Source organism: Homarus americanus, unplaced genomic scaffold, assembly GCF_018991925.1.
Source record: "Homarus americanus isolate GMGI-L3 unplaced genomic scaffold, GMGI_Hamer_2.0 scaffold2539, whole genome shotgun sequence".
Lineage (NCBI taxonomy): Eukaryota > Metazoa > Arthropoda > Malacostraca > Decapoda > Nephropidae > Homarus > Homarus americanus.
In genome coordinates, this window is record NW_024725489.1 from 6,262,135 (window position 1) to 6,280,497 (window position 18,363).

At 44.5% G+C, this 18,363-nt stretch overlaps 1 long non-coding RNA gene across 1 annotated transcript in view; it reads left to right on the top strand.

The window, feature by feature from the left end:
* The window catches only part of LOC121865063, a 73,447-nt gene that overhangs the window by 44,639 nt on the left and 10,445 nt on the right, over positions 1 to 18,363 (top strand). The window contains exon 3 of the long non-coding RNA XR_006088714.1: positions 13,358 to 16,080. This is a non-coding gene — a long non-coding RNA (uncharacterized LOC121865063). The remainder of the gene's footprint in view (positions 1 to 13,357; positions 16,081 to 18,363) is intronic.

Below are 18,363 nucleotides of genomic sequence, written 5' to 3' on the forward strand. Positions count from 1 at the left end.
CAATAAACAACAACAATAACAACAACAAACAACAACAACAATAAACAACAACAATAACAATAAACAACAAACAATAACAATAAACAACAACAATAACAACAACAAACAACAACAACAATAAACAACAACAATAACAATAAACAACAACAACAACAACTACAAAAAACAACAACAATAAACAACAAACAATAACAATAAACAAAAACAATAACTATAACAAACAACAACAATAACAACTACAAACAAACAATACCCAATAACTACAAACAACAACAATAATATTAACAAGGACACTTTAAAGGCACCTCATGAATACTATAGCGTAATATAGATACAAAATATATAGTTAATTAAGGTTTATTTTATTTAATATTTCTTCACTTCTTACTTAAGGTATTTTATTTTGTCACTTTTATCTCTTTTTATCTCTTTTTTCTTTTGGTTTGTTTGTTTTTAAATTTTGTTGTTGTTACTTTTGTGTCTTTGTCTATTTTTTTATTTTATCTTAGTTTATTTGTTTGTTTCTTTGTTTTCGAATTTTTCTTTGTTGTGACTTTCATCTCTATTTTTCTTATTCTCTTGATTTGTTTGTTTATTTGTTTTTGAGGTTTTTCTGTTGTTACTTTTATCTCCTTTTTATCTCTTTCTTTTTTTGTTTTGTTTGTTGTTCTTTGTAAAGTTAATGGCCGGGTGTTAAATATTACTGATTTGTTCTTGTTTCTTCCTTCATTCTTCTTCTTCTTCTTATTCTTCTTATTAATCTTCTTCTTTTTCTTCTTTTTTTCTTATTCTTCTTATTATTCTTATGATCACTTCTTGTTCTTGTTCTTGTTCTTCTTCTTCTTCTATAATCACTTACTCTTCTTATTCTTCCTTCTTCCTCCTCCTGTCCATGGGCACTCACTCTCTTTATCATCTTCTTCCCTCTTTTACCCATGGTCACCCTCTTTCACTTCTTCTTCCTCTTTCTCTTCTACTTTTCCCCTTTCTCGCATCTTTCTTCATCCCTTTCTCCTCACTCCTCTTTCCTCTTTGTCCTCTACTACCTCCTCTTCTTTCTTCCACCTCTTTCTTATTCTCCCTCCTCTCCCACATCTTCTTCTTTCTCTTCCTCTTTCTCCTCCTTCTTCTTTCTTTCTCATCCTCCCCTTCCTTTTTCTCCTTCTTCCTCCATCCCCTTTCTTCCCCTCTTACTCCTCACTACAATCATCCTCCCTTCACTCTTCCCCCAATACACAACTCTTCACGCCCAACACGTGTTAGGAAGACGTCCACTCCCGGGTTGTTGTTGTTGTTGTTGATGTTGTTATTGCTATTGTTATTGTTGTTGTTGTTGTTGTTGTGGTTGTTCTTTTATTACTACTACTATTAAGTAATTAAGCGGGTTCTTGGGTACAGAGGTGGGTTCTTGGGTACGGAGGTGGGTTCTTGGGTATGGAGGTGGGTTCTTGGGTATGGAGGTGGGTTCTTGGGTATGGAGGTGGGTTCTTGGGTATGGAGGTGGGTTCTTGGGTATGGAGGTGGGTTCTTGGAGGTGGGTTGTTGGGCATGGAAGTGGGTTCTTGTATGGAGGTGGGTTCTTGGGCATGGAGGTGGGTTCTTGGGCATGGAGGTGGGTTCTGGGCATGGTGGTGGGTTCTTAGGCATGGAGGTGGGTCTGGGTATGGAGGTGGGTTCTTGGGTATGGAGGTGGGTTCTTAGGTATGGAGGTGGGTTCTTGGCATGGAGGTGGGTTCTGGGCATGGAGGTGGTTCTGGATATGGAGGTGGGTTCTTGATATGGAGGTGGGTTCTTGGGTATGGAGGTGGGTTCTTGGGTATGGAGGTGGGTTCTGGGTATGGGGGTGGGTTCTGGTACGGAAATGGGTTCTTGGGTACGGAGGTGGGTTCTGCATGGAGGTGGGTTCTTAGGTGTGGAGGTGGGTTCTGGGCATGAGGTGGGTTCTAGGTATGGAGGTGGGTTTTGGGCATGGAGGTGGGTTCTTGGGCATGGAGGTGGGTTCTTAGGCATGTAGGTGGGTTCTGCATGGAAGTGGGTTCTTGGGTATGAAAGTGGGTTCTGGGTACGAAATGGTTCTTGGGTATGGAGGTGGGTTCTGGGTATGGAGGTGGGTTCTTGGGTAGGAGGTGGGTTCTGAGTATGAGGTGGGTTCTGGGTATGGAGGTGGGTTCTTGGGTGTGGAGGTGGGTTCTTGGGTATGGAGGTGGTTTCTAGGTATGGAGGTGGGTTGTTGGGTATGGAGGTGGGTTGTTGGCAGGAATGGGTTTCTTGGGTATGGAGGTGGGTTCTTAGGTATGGAGGTGGGTTCTTGGGTATGTTGGTGGGTTCTTAGGTATGGAGGTGGGTTCGTGGGTATGGAGGTGGGTTCTGGGCATGGAGGTGGGTTCTTAGGTATGGAGGTGGTTCTTGGGTATGGAGGTGGGTTCTGGGTATGGAGGTGGGTTCTTGGATATGGAGGTGGGTTCTTGGATGGAGGTGGGTTTTGGCATGGAGGTGGTTCTGGGTATGGAGGTGGGTTCTTGCATGGGGGTGGGTTCTGGGCACGGAAATGGGTTCTTGGGTACGGAGGTGGGTTCTGGGTATGGAGGTGGGTTTCTTAGGTGTGGAGGTGGGTTCTTGGGTATGGAGGTGGGTTCTTGGGTATGGAGGTGGGTTCTTAGGTATGGGTGGGTTTTGGGCATGGAGGTGGGCCTGCATGGGGTGGGTTCTTAGGTATGTAGGTGGGTTCTTGGGTATGGAAGTGGTTCTTGGGCACGAAAATGGGTTCTTGGGTATGGAGGTGGGTTCTTGGGTATGGAGGTGGGTTCTGGGTATGGAGGTGGGTTCTTGAGTATGGAGGTGGGTTCTTGGGTACGGAAATGGGTTCTTGGGTATGGAGGTGGTTTCTGGGTATGAGGTGGTCCTAGGGTATGGAAGTGGGTTCTTGGCATGGAGGTGGGTTCTTGGATATGGAGGTGGGTTCTGTGGATGGAGGTGGGTTCTTGGGTATGGAGGTGGGTTCTTGGATATGGAGGTGGGTTCTTGGATACGGAGGTGGGTTCTTGGGTATGGAGGTGGGTTCTTAGGTGTGAGGTGGGTTCTTGGGTATGGAGGTGGTCTTGGGTATGGAGGTGGGTTTAGGTATGGAGGTGGGTTCTTGGCATGGAGGTGGGTTCTTGGGCACGAAAATGGGTTCTTGGGTATGGAAGTGGGTTCTGGGTACGGAGGTGGGTTCTTGGGTATGGACGTGGGTTTATGGACACAGGAGATATTGGAAATTAGGTCCATGGGTACGGAGAACCAGTCTGACGTTTACACAGACAATCGCAAAAAAATATTAAGTCTTCGGCGCCATAGTTTTGTGTTGCATAATATAGAGACCACGTGAAGATTACACACCTCAGCTTATTTAACCTAATCATTAAATGCCCTAATTCTTAACCTAACTTAATCTGATCTAACCTGACCTGATGTAACTTAACCTAACCTAACCTTACGTAACTTAACCTAACCTAACCAAAGCAAACACCTGCAGCCTTCAGGTAGCTCTACAAGGTGTGTGTGTGTGTGTGTGTGTGTGAGCCCTCCTGTGCAAGACTAAATTCCCTCCCTCCTCCCTCCCTCCTCCCTCTCCCTCCCTCCTCCTCCCTCCCTCTCCCTCCCTCCCTCCCTCCCCTCCCCTCCTCTCCTCCCTCCCTCCCTCCCTCCCCTCTCCCTCCCTCCCTCCTCTCCCCTCCCTCCCTCCCTCCCTCCCTCCCTCCTCCCTCCCTCCCTCCCTCCCTCCCTCTCCCTCCCTCCCTCCCTCCCTCTCTTTACACCACACATCAAGAGGCGCTCTGTAGTACACTGACCCTCTCAACTCTGATCATCACCATGACCTCATCTATCCGTTTGGGAGGGAGCTACTGCACCATCCGCGCTACCATTAAATACTACCATGATCCCTACCATACTCGTACTGATCGCTACAACAACAACAGCCTCACTCAACCATTGTAAATATCATCATCAACTCGTAGGTAATTAGTGTGTTCGTTCTTTACATTTCCACCTTTGTACTGTAACTGTTCTCAAATTACTTGCTAAATGACTCCTCTGTCCCTTGTTGTTATTATTACTGTATGTTATTATATATTTTTTTTAAGTTTTATGGCTTCTGTAATTGTCAGTAAACCGTTATTATTATTATTATTATTATTATTATTATTATTATTAATATTATTATTATTATTATTATTATTTTATTATTATTATTATTATTATTATTATTATTATTATTATTATTATTATTATTATTATTATTATTTTATTTATTTATTATTATTATTATTATTATTATTATGTGTAGGATCACGTGTGTAGGATCACGTGTGTAGAGTATAGTCACCTGTTTGAGTCATCCAAGTCAGGTGTTTGGGACCACATCCTTTTGGTCACGTGTTTAGGGCCACATCCCTTGGTCACGTGTTTGGGGCCATCCTCTTGGTCACGTGTTTTTGGGGCCACATCCTCTTGGTCACGTGTTTGGGGGCCACACTCTTGGTCACGTGTTTGGGGCCACATCCCTGGTCACGTGTTTGGGGCCACATCTCTGGTCACATGTTTGGGGGCCCACATCCTCTTGGTCATGCATTGGGGGCCACATCCTTGGTCACGTGTGTTTGGGGCCATCCTCTTGGTCACGTGTTTGGGGCCACAGCCTCTTGGTCACGTGCGTTTGGGGCCACATCCTCTTGGTCACGTGTTTGGGGCCACATCCTCTTGGTCACGTGTTTGGGGCCACATCCTCTTGGTCACGTGTTTGGGCATCACGTGGGTATGGGGTGGGGTATAGAATGAGACAGCACCATGACTCAGCAGTATGAAGGGGTCATGGGTGATTTCTCCTCCCTCCCTCCCTCTCCCTCCCTCCCTCCCTCCCTCTCTCTCTCTCACCCTCCGTGCCCCACCTCTCTCCTGTCCTCACCCCTCACCTCTCTACCCCTCGCTCCTCCCTACCCCTCCTTCTTCTACCCCTCTCTCTCTCCCTGTTCCTCCTGTTCCTTCTCCCTGCCCCTCTCCCTGCCCCTCTGTCTCCCCTGCCCCTTCTCCTGCCCTCCTTTCCTGTCCCCTCTCTTCCTACTCCTCCCTTCCCGCCTCTTTCTCCCGCCCTTCTTCCTCCTTCCTGCCCCTCCCCCTTCCTGCCCCACCTCTCTCTCTCTCTTTTCGCCCCTCCCTACCAGCTCTCTTCCCATTCCCTGACCTTTTCCCTATCCAGGTATTACAGTGAGCGTTTGTCATCGTCTTAAAAAAGGTTCTTGACTAATTTGACAGCCAAGGTGTATTAATTAATTTATTTATTTATTCATTTTTTTTAAGTGGGTTTATTTAGGCAGTGGTTTGGAAAAGTCTACATTTAGGGAATTTATTTTGGGGTTTACAGAGACATATTTAAAGGATTCGTGGTCCATGAAATTGTATTTTAAGTCTCTAAAGGTGAAATAAACTGGGGTGTCTAATCTCCAGGTGATTCGACAGTACGTATCCCAACATGTTATAAAAAGGGTAGGTAATAAATATGGGTGGGGTTTATCTCTCCCCCTCCCTCCTCCCGGGCGAAACACCTTTAATCAAGACACATTTGGACTCGACACCTGCAGGCTGGGGTAAAGACCAGAATTCTTTTTGTTTTTGCCTCAACATCTCCTGAGGGGCTGAGATGGGCGAGTGGTCTGGGAGGACAATGTGGGATTAATATATTCTATGGGGATACGTAATGAAGGATAGATAGATAGATAGATAGATAGATAGATGGATAGATAGATAAATGGATAGATAGATAGGCCGTTTGGTTGATGTTTATTCAAATCGTCATATAAGTTTACATTGATTAAATTTTTATATAAACAGTTTAGATATACAAACAAGGTGACATAGACAATGTAGGTATACAAACAATAATAAATACTGAATTATATCGACCGAGAATTTAATAAAACCAATTTAATGTTAATGTACAATGACCTTTTATTTCGAGGCATAAAGGAGATGAAGGATTAGTTATTTGATAAGATAAAAGGTTATTGGATTTCTAATTTACTGTTGACAAAAATTGGTAAAGAAAATATAATGTGTTAGGTTATTAGTTACGAGGTTGTAGTTTGAAAGGTTAAGGTGAAACGTGAGAGTTGTTGTTGTTGTTTGTTATAATGTTTGTAAAGATAGTGGTGGTTGTTGTTGTAGGTGATTGATAATGTATTAGTGGGGGGGGGGTTTAGGTGGTAGTGGTGTGGTACAGGGTAGTGGTGGGGTATGTGGTGGTGGTGGGGGTATGTGGTAGTGGTGTAGTATTGGGTGGTGGTGGGGAATATGTGGTGGTGGTGGGGTGATAGTAGTGGTGTGGTATTGGGTAGTGGTGGGGTATGTGGTGGTGTTGGTGGGGTATGTGGTAGTGGTGTGTGGTATTGGGTAGTGGTGGGAGTATGTGGTGGTGGTGGGGTATGTGGTAGTGGTGTGGTATTGGGTAGTGGTGGGGTATATGTGGTGGTGTGGTATTGGGTAGTGGTGGGGTATGTGGTGGTATGGTATTGGGTAGTGGTGGGGTATGTGGTGGTGGTGGTGGTGTATGTGGTAGTGGTGTGGTACAGGGTAGTGGTGGGGTATGTGGTGGTGGTGGTAGCGGCCTTGAGTTATGGTCTTCCCTGAGGCGACACTTGACCGGCACGAGACCTGCACTACAGGACCAGCAGACGCCCACGCCTCTGCCACACCACACCACACCCCTCCCTCTCCACCTCCTACTACTACCACGGTGGCCCAGGGGAGGAGGAGGACGAAGAGGAGGAGGACGAAGAGGAGGAGGAGGAGAAAGACGAGGAGGAGGAGAAAGACGAGGAGGAGGAGAACAAATTTATATGAGATGTATTAAAAAAATGCTTTTGTATGTGTATAAATATAGTAAAATATTATTATCCGATTACTTTCAGGATTAAAGATAATTAGGATATAATTTAAACGGTTATTTTTAGGTAATAATAACTACAGTTGGCTGTGAGAAAGATAATTGAAATCATCAAAACAAAATAACATCCACCAGCCAGTAGAAGTCGCTGGGGTCGGGACACTTGTACATATTACCCGACCTGACACATCCCGACATAAACTCTCGTTGAGGGGAAGTGACAATGAGACTGGGCCCCTCGTTACTGTTACTAGACCTAATGGGTGTTATCTTAACCAGCACACTTGAGGCATCACGTTACAAGTGGTGGTGAAGAAACAAGTGTTGAGACTCTTCCGCCGTTGTGTTTACTGTATTGGCTCTGTTGTTTACTAGAGGGGGGGATGATAGTGCTAATGAGTGTTATTTTTATTGGTGTACTTAAGGGTTATAACGTAAAGGTGTATATAATGAGTGTACGTATTATATAGATGAGGCAGGTATGTAAACAATATGTAAACCGTGCAGGTATATAAACAATGGTGAACAGTGCAGGTATACATACAATGGTGAACAGTGCAGGTATACAATGGTAGACAGTACAGGTATATAAACAATGGTAAACCGTGCGAGTATATAAACAATGGTGAACAGTGCAGGTATTATACATACAATGGTGAACAGTGCAGGTATACAATGGTGAACAGTACTGGTATACAATGGTGAACAGTGCAGGTAATAACCAAAGCAATATGTAAACCGTGCGGAATTATATAAGTAATGGTGAACAGTGCAGGTATACATACAATGGTGAACAGTGCGGGTATACAATGGTGAAGAACAATTGCGGGTATACTGTTGGTGAACAATTTTGGTATGTAAACCAAATATATAAACCGTGCAGGTATATAAACAATAGTGAACAGTGCAGGCCTCTCATACAATGGTGAACAGTGCAGGTATACAATAGTGAACAGGTGGAGTATGTAAACAATATGTAAACCGTGCAGGTATATAAACAATGGTGAACAGTGCAGGTATACATACAATGGTGAACAGTGCAGGTATACAATGGTAGACAGTACAGGTATATAAACAATGGTAAACAATAAGTTGGTTCGTGTTGTGTTAAAAATAGCACCTCTGTCTTCACTATTTATACTTTTATTATTTTTCTCTTATTGTCTTCTGGAGTTTATTTATTTATTTTATTTTTCTCTTGTTTATATTTATTTTTCAGCGACTTTTTGTTATGCACTTTTCGCCGGTTGTTTGTGTTTCTGCTTTTGTTCGACACTTTTGTTTGCCTTTTTATTACTGTTTTCACTTTCATATTCGTAACTCTCTCTCTCTCTCTCTCTCTCTCTCTCTCTCTCTCTCTCTCTCTCTCTCTCTCTCTCCTCTCTCTCTCTCTCTCCTTCACCCCTCACCTCTCTCTCTCTCTCTCTCTCTCCTATACCATCTTTGGGGGGTGCGGGTTTTCCCTGCTGACCTCCAGGGCAATGAATTTGTATCCTCCCCTCCTACCTTCCCTTCCTTCTCCTCCCCCTGTCTCCCCTCCCTCCCCCCCCCCCCTTCCTTCCCTTCCCAATCCCTCCCCGACCACCTTCGTCAAACCGGATTGTGTGTGTGTGTGTGTGTGTGTGTGTGTGTGTGTGTGTGTCTTTACATGGACTGATCACCTGGTGTTGTGTGCGCATGTGAACTGCCATCTCTTGTGATTTGGTTATTGAAAGAATTGTTTTACATCACTTGAAAGATTATTCCCCCCTTCTAATTTTTATTTGGTGATTAACCTCCCTAACTCTACCTGTGGAAGAATGGATGGAGAGTTAGGTTAGGTTAAGTTAATTGGGTTAGGTTATGTTTGGTGATGATTGGTTAAGGTAGGGTAGGTTAGGTTAGGTTAAGTTAGTGTAGGTTAGAGTTATATTTGGTGATGATTGGTTAAGGTAGGGTAGGTTTGGTTAGGTTATAATAGGGTAGGGTAGGTTACAGTTAGAGTAGGGTAAATTAGGTTAGGGTAGGTGAGATTACCAAAGGTGTTTATGTTAGGTTGTAAAAACTCACCTGTGATTGCTGTATATTTTCTTAAGTCCAGGTTAGATAAACAATGGACCTGGGTTAACACTTATCGTGGTTATCTTTGTTCTGTTTGACTTGTATTTAATGTTTCTTTTGGCTGTTTGACTTTATTGTTATTAGTAGTACAGTAGTTGTAATGGTGTTGTTGATGTTATTGGTGTTGTTGATGTTATTGTTGTTATTTATTGCGTCTTTTTGACCATTCAAGTTGTTGTTGTTATTCATATTCACATGTGGAAGTTGATGGTACAAGTTTCACCTTTATTCATCCTTATTAACGTGAGAGCACCAGGCAGTAGTGATTCAACACCTGGGCTGATTTCTACACTGAAACTTACACGTGAACACACAAACAATGTCTCGTCAAGCTCCAGGTGTTAATGGTAGCTAATTAACACTGCTCAACACCTGATATATTTTAGCCACATCTTCGGGTACATCAGCTTCAGTACTTAGCTGTGAGATGGTCTGAGCCTCAAGGAATACTTTTTAATGTTTTTTTTTTCAATTTTATTATCCAAATATGTGGTCAGTTGTGTCATATCCTGTCAAAAAGAGTGACCTTTGAACTCTTTGTTTGGCCCAGCACGACAAACATCACCTGTAACTTAATTATATAATGATCGTGTGTAAAAATATAATTCCCCTTTAGAATATTAACTCATATTAACTCGGAATTTCAATACATCGGATCACTTGCCATAAATCACACATAAACCAGAATTATATAAACCGACTTTCATAAACCTGAGGACCCCATCTACTTAAACCTTCAGTACACAAGGTGACAGTGTGGCCGGTACAACACTCGACCGTTTTCACTTCCGTCTGATGAAGTAAGGTCAATAAGGTCCTTATTTACAACTTGGAATACTGGGATCGAACCATAGAACCCTTAGGACGGGTGACGAGTGTTTTATTCACTCAGCCACCGCACTTGCCCTTTTATATACAGTAAGTAGGAAAATATTAATTTTTATACCGAATCAACCATCATAACACACTATAACCATACATACCATAACCATACACCATAACCAACACACACACACCATAATCACCCTATGCAGTACTTAACGTCGATATTCCATTGATATTACCCAAAACCTCACCCTTATATGATGACCAGTTTTTATAGCCATTAAACACAATATTCCTTACAATTTATTCACCTAAAAGATACTGAGCTAATAATGGAATCAAGCTGCCATATTTACATTATTGAGCCTTGTTATGAGAGTGCTGAGGGCTGCTTATTACAGAGCTTTACTCGTTTATGCCCTTATATGGTGTAGAATAATATGATAAGAGGCAGGAGGATACATACATACATACATACATACATACATACATACATATTAGATAGAATTATGTTAGGTCAGGACAGGTTAAGTTAGGCTAGGTTAAGTTTTTTAGGTTAATATAGGTCAGATTAGGATAGGTCAGGTTACGATAAATTAAGTTAGGTCAAGTTAGGTTAGGTCAGGTTAGGATAAATTAAGTTAGGTCAAGTTAGGTTAGAATGGGATAGATAAGGTTAGGTTAAGCTTGGTTATGTGAGGTTAGGTTAGGTTACGTTACGTTACGTTACGTTACGTTACGTTAAGTTTTCTTTGTCTCACTAAGTCATACCACTTAGCTACCATGATATAAACCGCTCTACGATACAGGTTCTCACAATTACAGTATTTCGAGACTGCTCCATGCGTCTTACAACCGGCCAAGGTAATGTGAACAAGAGTCATACAAATGCGTAACATCACCTGACGATGTGTGGTGTAAACAAACCATGACCTTGGGGGCAAAGGTCAAGGTCAGAGGTGAAAAAAAGATGCGATAATTAGCTCTTTGTTGTATGTTTACGTTCTGGGCGTGTGTGGTTTGGTTTAAGGGGGAGGGAAAGAGTTAAGGGGTGTGGGAGGGGATAAGGTGTGTGGGGAGGGGTTAAGGGGTGTGGGGAGGGGTTTAGGGATGTGGGGATGGGGTTAAAGGATGGGAGGTAGGGGTGTGGGGAAGATGGTTAGAGGTGTGGGGACAGGGGTTAAGGGGTGGGGAGATGGTTAAGAGAGGAGAAGAGGGGCTAAGGGGTGTGGGTAGGGGTTAAGGTGTGGGTAGGGGTTTTGGGGATGGGGAAAATAGGTAAAGGGTGTGGGGAAAGTCTCTCTCTCTCTCTCTCTCTCTCTCTCTCTCTCTCTCTCTCTCTCTCTCTCTCTCTCTCTCTCTCTCTCTCTCTCTCTCTCTCTCTCTCTCTCTCTCTCCTTCGTTCGTTCGTTCGTAAGTACCAATGGACGTTAACGTTGGGTCGTAGATATTATTCTTCGTGTTATTTCTCTAAGGATAACCTCTAACCTGTGACCAATCTCAGCGCCTTGTCGAGTTACTCTGAGCTGTAACTTGAAGGTTAGGTTAAGTTAGGTTAGGTGGGTGAGATGTGAGGGGCCATGGGTGTCAGATCCTTCATACAAGTGTCAGATCCTCCATACAGGTGTCAGATCCTTCATACAAGTGTCAGATCCCCTTTCCACGTGCCAGATTCCCCATAAACGTGCCAGATCCTCCACACAGGTGTCAGATCCCCATACAGATGCCAAATCTTCATACAGGTATCAAATCCCCCATACAGGTGTAAGATAAACCATAGTCAGATCCTACAAACAGGTGTCAGAATCCTCACACAGGTGTCGAAATCCTCATACAGGTGCCAAATTCCCCTTGCATTTGTCAGATCCTACATACAGTGGGGTTCCCCAGGGGTCAGTACTAAGCCCACTCTTGTTTATAATCTACATAAACGATCTAGATACTGGGATCAGCAGTGACATAAGCAAGTTTGCGGATGACACCAAAATAGGGCGGCAGATTAATTCAGGGCAGGATGCAAATGCACTACAGGAGGATTTAAATAAACTGCAGGAGTGGTCTGAAAAATGGCAAATGAAATTCAACACCAGCAAGTGCAGCGTACTTAATATTGGAAGAACAAATACTGATAATGTATACAGCCTTAACAACATCAACCTAGAGAAGTCGACTTGTGAAAGAGACCTAGGAGTACTTGTAAGCCCGGACCTACGGCCTAGAAAACAATGCGTTAATGTTCGAAATAAGGCAAACAGAGTATTCGGTTTTATATCTACAAGTGTAAGTAATAAGAGTGCAGAGGTCTTATTGCAACTATATCTTGCGCTAGTCAGGCCGCACCTCGATTATGCGGTTCAGTTCTGGTGCCCTTAATATAGAATGGATATCAATTCACTAGAGTCGGTGCAGCGAAGAATGACAAAAATGATTCCGGGACTTAGAAACCTTCCATATCAGGATAGGTTAAAGAAACTTAACTTGCATTCCCTAGAAAGACGAAGAGTGCGGGGAGATATGATAGAAGTATTTAAGTGGGTGAAAGGAATCAATAAAGGGGATATAGATAAAGTTCTTATAATATCCGAGCAGGATAGGACTCGGAGCAACGGGTTTAAGTTGGATAAGTTTAGGTTTAGGAGGGAGATAGGAAGAAACTGGTTCACAAATAGGGTGGTAGACGAGTGGAACAAGCTTAGCAACTTTGTAGTAAGTGCGGGAACTCTGGAAAGTTTCAAAAGGAGGCTAGATAGATTCATGGATAGAGAGTGGTAGTAACTCTCGACAGGAGCTGCCATGCACAGGCCAACCCGCCTATTGCAGACTCCTTATTTTCTTATGTTCTTCTTATACAGGTGCCATATCCCCCATATAAGTGTCATATCCTGTCAGTGTATCGCGTCTGTTACATTGCCTGCCCAGTGTTATCTTAATTAAGGACAGGTGGACCTCGTTTGCCATGTAGGTGGTGTGTGTGTGTGTGTGTGTGTGTGTGTGTGTGTGTGTGTGTGTGTGTCGTGCACGTGGAGGAGTTTGTGCTTGTGTAGGTTGTGTGGAGTATAATTATGGAGTTTTGGTGGTGTGGATGTTGCGTGGGTGGTGTGTAGATTCTGTGGCTGGTGTGGAGGGTAGATGGGCGGTATGGAAGGTGTAGATGGTATGGAAAGTGTATGAGTGGTGAAAGGTAGGTGTGTGTGTGTGTGTGTGTGTGTGTACAGGGGTCGCCTCGGGGGGCAGGTGTTTGAGCTATACAGTCATCAAGAACAAACGAAAACTGGCAGGTATGTGTTGGCGTCTTGGTTAATTACTGGGTAGTGTTGGACGAGGTCACAGGTGTTGTCAGGTAGCCTGTGTGGATGTGTTAAGGTGGTCTGGGTGTTAATTTAGTGCCAGTAGTGTGAATGGGTATTGATACACCTGGTGGTTGTGAGGGTCATGTTATTTAATACGTTATTGATCTTGAGTAAGTGAGGGTGAGTGCCACAGGTAGATTAATAATGTGCTCTTATGCCGCAGGTGTTGTCGTCCCCGGGCGGCGGCAGAGGTAGTGAGGGAGGCCCCGCCCACCAGCAACCAGCAAGGAGATGGGCGGTGGGCGTGACGGGACGAGGTAGGGGGCGGGCAGTATCCGGGGGAAACATCCGGGGGTCGGCTTGGCCACCACCACTGAATGAAGACGCTCCCTCGAGGCTACCACGACCCGCTCTGGCGCACGCTCCACACTCACCACCACCTGCTGCTCCTCCACCACACCACCTGCTGCCATCGTCTCCACGGCACCACCACCTGGTAACCCGCCACTGTGGGCAGCGACCTGTTCCTCCCACTGGCTCTCACTTCTGGAGCGCTACTTTTACCACGCACCTGTTCCCTTGTGACGCTAGTTGCCCTCCCTGCTGGTGCTACACCTGTGTCACTGAACACTCAGCAGAGAGCAAAATGGTTTAAAATATCAGAGACAAAGCAAGAAATATTGAGAAGAAGAGAGAACAGGTTGGAGGAGGAGGAGGTGGAGGTGGTCGCGTCAGTAGCTGGTGTGGGGGCGGCCGCTCACACCATCTGCCTGGCACACTCACACACCCACCCACCCCTGGCTATTATTAAGCCTATGGGTGTCTCTCCGCGCTGGGGCTGACGCTGGCGGCCTACCACTACACACTCCCTGCCACCACCACTACCACCCGCCGCCACCACTATTCACAACCCGCCGCCACCACCATCCACAACTCGCTACTACCACCATTGACTACTCTTCAACACCAATCACAACACACCACCACCACATTCTCTGCCCCTCCCCCATCACCTCCCACATACTCCCCCGCCCTGCCTCCACCACCACTACACCCACACTCACGCTCTGCTCTTCCCCTGGGAACTCGCGCTATGTAAACAAAAACATTATAATCAACGTTTGTGAAATCTCTTGTGTGGCGTAACTTTGAGGTCACTGATGCGGGTGTATAGTGAAGCTGTGTGTGGTGGGTGACGAAGGAAGGAAACGCTATGATGGTGACGTAATAAGAGGCAGATGTGTGTGAAGTGACAATAAACAGGAGTTAATTCTCGCGTGAGACATGTGGCCACCAGGGCGGGATTAGTAGTGTGGTCTGGGCGGCTGAGCTCACCCCAGAGGCCCGGTAAATGGGATGCTGCCATGCCTTCTCCTCCTCCACCACCTTCGTCACAGATGGTGCAGCCCACCAGCCTCCAGCACCACCTGTAACGTGCTTGGTGCTATCCAGGCGTGCTCTTCACTGTGTGTATGAATTAAGACTAAGTTGATGATGATGATGATGATGATGATGATGATGATGATCTGTGTCTCCAGTAAGTGAGATTATGTTAAGTACCTGAGGACTTGTAACACTTGGTGCCTTGAGAGGTGGTGATGTATGAGGGAGATGGTGCCATGGTTCAGTGAGATGGTGCCATGGTGAGGGAGATAGTGCCATGGTAAGTGAGATGGTGCCATGGTTCAGGGAGAAGGTGCCATGGATCAGGGAGATGGTGCCATGGTGAGGGAGATAGTGCCATGGTTCAGGGAGAAGGTGCCATGGTTCAGGGAGATGGTGCCATGGTTCAGGGAGATGGTGCCATGGTTCAGGGAGATGGTGCTTTGGATGTTTGAACACTCTTGGACCATCGAGCGTCGTCACAATGCATTGCCAAGGAGCGATTACAATGTTGTGTTGTAGTGATCTTCGGATTCACCAGTCTGCAAGATGGTGCTGTTGGGTCATCAGGTGTAGTGTTACTGTTCAAATCACCAGCAGGGAGGATGGCACGACGACTGTGTGACCGTGACTGACTGGGAGGCAGCTTGGTAACTCACATCTCGAGCGTGGTGACCTTGAGTGTGTGTGTGTGTGTGTGTGTATGTGTGTGTGTGTGTATTTGGTGCGCCGCTCACGTGCCTTTTGTTGACAGATACTTTTTGAAATTTAACAAAAAACTTGATGGTGACACAAACCCGGCAGCTTATTGTGAGTGTTAAATGGTCTGATAATTTTGTTTTATAACTTATTTATAAACACATTCAAAGGAAACTAGATCTGTTAGCTCCTTCACTTGTGTTGTAAAGAGAGATTTTCATATTTTGTCTAAGAGGAACTTATTCCTCATCTAGTTGGTGACATCAGGAGACATTGTAGTAAACAGTATGGGGTAATTTGTGGTGTTTGGAAACGGAAAATAAATAAGATAATTTTGGATCTTTTAGTGATTACGAAACACCGTGTGAGATGAAGGCAGGTGGTACACACTGTTTATAGTAACGCCCCGAGAATACTACACTTGTACTCGGAGCAACGCCCTGCCACGCCCAACTACCCCCACGCCTCAGCTACCCACGCCCACACTACCCACGCTTGGCCCACGTGCCCAGCGTCAGCCCACGCCCGCACCTGTGCCAAGTTCCTCGTTTTGCTTGTGCCCCGTTAACTAGTTGAGGATTCCGCCCACAGCCGCCCACTTTCGACCAGAGGCACCGGTTTAACTTACGCCCGCCCACACATACACCTGACCGTCCGTCCACGCATATCCGCCCACACACCCGCCCGCCCGCATACCTGGACGTACCACGCGTCCGCTCGCATATCTGGACCCATCTCACCCGCATACTTTGCCACACAACGCCTGCCCACCCGCACGCCCGCACATGGCCGCCGCGGAGTGAAAGCAGGTTCTGTGGGCCGCCCGTGAAGGATGTCTCTGCTGGTATATGGCGACGTGACGAGGTAAATAGTAGACGAGGGGATCACCTGAAGATTAACCACCCAAACCTGACCTGACCTGACTTAACATAACCATGATCTGACCTAACCGACCATGACCTAACCTAACCTAAAGTAACCCAACCTACCATGACCTAACATAACCTACCATGACCTAACCTAACCTAACCTAAAGTAACCCAACCTACCATGACCTAACCCAACCTACCATGACCTAACCTAACCTACCATGACCTAACCTAACCTAACCTAAAGTAACCCAACCTACCATGACCTAACCTAACCCGACCCATGGTAGCGTTAGGGTGTTTACATTTTATACCCCTGATTATTTTTGTGTTTTTTATTCACTGTTGTCTGTTGGTGTCTTCTCCAGGTGGGTAATGCCTTATGACTTTACCTGTGTCATCTACTGTCCAGTTAATAATAATAATAATAATAATAATAATAATAATAATAATAATAATAATGATGAAGATGAAAATACTTGAACAAATACTGTGACTACTCCTCCTATTACTACTACTACTACTAATACTACTACTACTACTACTACTACTACTACTACTACTACTAATAATAATAATAATAATAATAATAATAATAATAAGAGATGAAACAGTAATTATTAACAATGTGATATGTTGAATTTACTCTCTGATTATATAAAGTTAATCCTATATTTCTGTTCCTTATATCAATGGCTGTGTATATCAACATGTAATTAGTGGTTGTTAGTGTAGTGATACCAGCAAGTAGTTAGACATTGGTACTGGGCCTTACAATTGTCATGGTCCATATTATAGTTAGCGTGAAGCAATTAAGGGTACAGGCAGTTACAGTTGGCCTCAGTTACTAGACATACTGTACAGTTAATATCAGTTACAGCATTGATGCATTACAGTTACAGTTATTGACCGAGAGTTACAAGACATACAAAATTATCTCGTCAGTTATCATCACACACGCCTTACAACTCTCCCACCAGGAGGTCGGTGTGTGTGTGTGGGTGGGTGGGTGTGGGGTGGGTGGGTGGGTGGGTGTTCGTTCACCATAACTCACTGTTGTATGACGTCAGCTGTTGTACTAGAGCTGATCCAGGGACTTCCTTTGGAGGCCATACAGAAGAGTGACGTCATGAGGTCAATGGTCAAACTCTCAGGGTCAAATTGTTATGAGCAGAGTGATGGCGTAGCGGCTGGTGAGTGTTGTTATGTCATAGGGGTTTTATATCTCAATGTTCCTTACGTCATAAGATTGAAATTTAGATACGTTGGCGTCTTAAAGAGTTGAATACACAGGTCGCCATGTACGTCACCATCACGATCAGGAACTGTTAGATCATAGTTAACGACGCCCTAAGGTCAAGCTGTGTGTGTGTGGTGAGGGGTTGACAGTTACAGTGATGGAGAGTGATAGTGACAGCGAGGGACACTCAGGGTATTATATAAACAATTACAAGTCAGGTACACATCATCATCACTGTCACACACACACACACACACACACGTTATCAATCTCTCACAGTGTATCGTCTGTAACAACACATCATGTGACCTTAAATGACAGACAGTATTGTTTAGGTTTATCACACATGGACGAGATAAGTTGTAATGGAAACAGTTAACTAAGCCTTAATACTACACAGTAAACAGCTACACCAATATTGACTTGCCTGAGTCTATTGTATGCTGAAGGTCCAAGACACACTCACACTTTACAGACACGAATGGTTAATTTATAATAAAATAATGTGTCTGAGTGTGTGTGTCTTTTCCAGCCATAGCTTCAAAAAGAAAATAGTTAGAGACTTGAAACTTTACACACACACACATTACAAGGGTCAAAAGGTTGTGCTCCTTGTTATTATTATTGACCACGAACCGCTGAGTTGTCCGGGCAAGAACCAAAAATATTCCCCGACTGAGATATTGGCACAACGGGTTGTGGTAGGTGGTTACTCGCGTCAGGGAGGACAAACTATGACTGCCAATGTTATAACAGTACTTTATATACCTTACCTGGGCGGAGCCGAGTAATTTTACTACTACTAATAATGCTTGTTATTATTATTCAGTAAAACCATCATACGAGGTTACAGTTGTTTTGCATGTACTGTATATAGGCACTGGAGGGATACAAAAATGGCAAACAGTGAGGCAATTTGACCAAGGATGCTTCCAATATAGGGTCCAGCTGGCTACAGTTTTTGACGGTTAATTACACTCAAGTTAACCAGTCAGTTAATGAGTCACAGCCAAGGTTCAGACTCACAGCCAGTCAGTA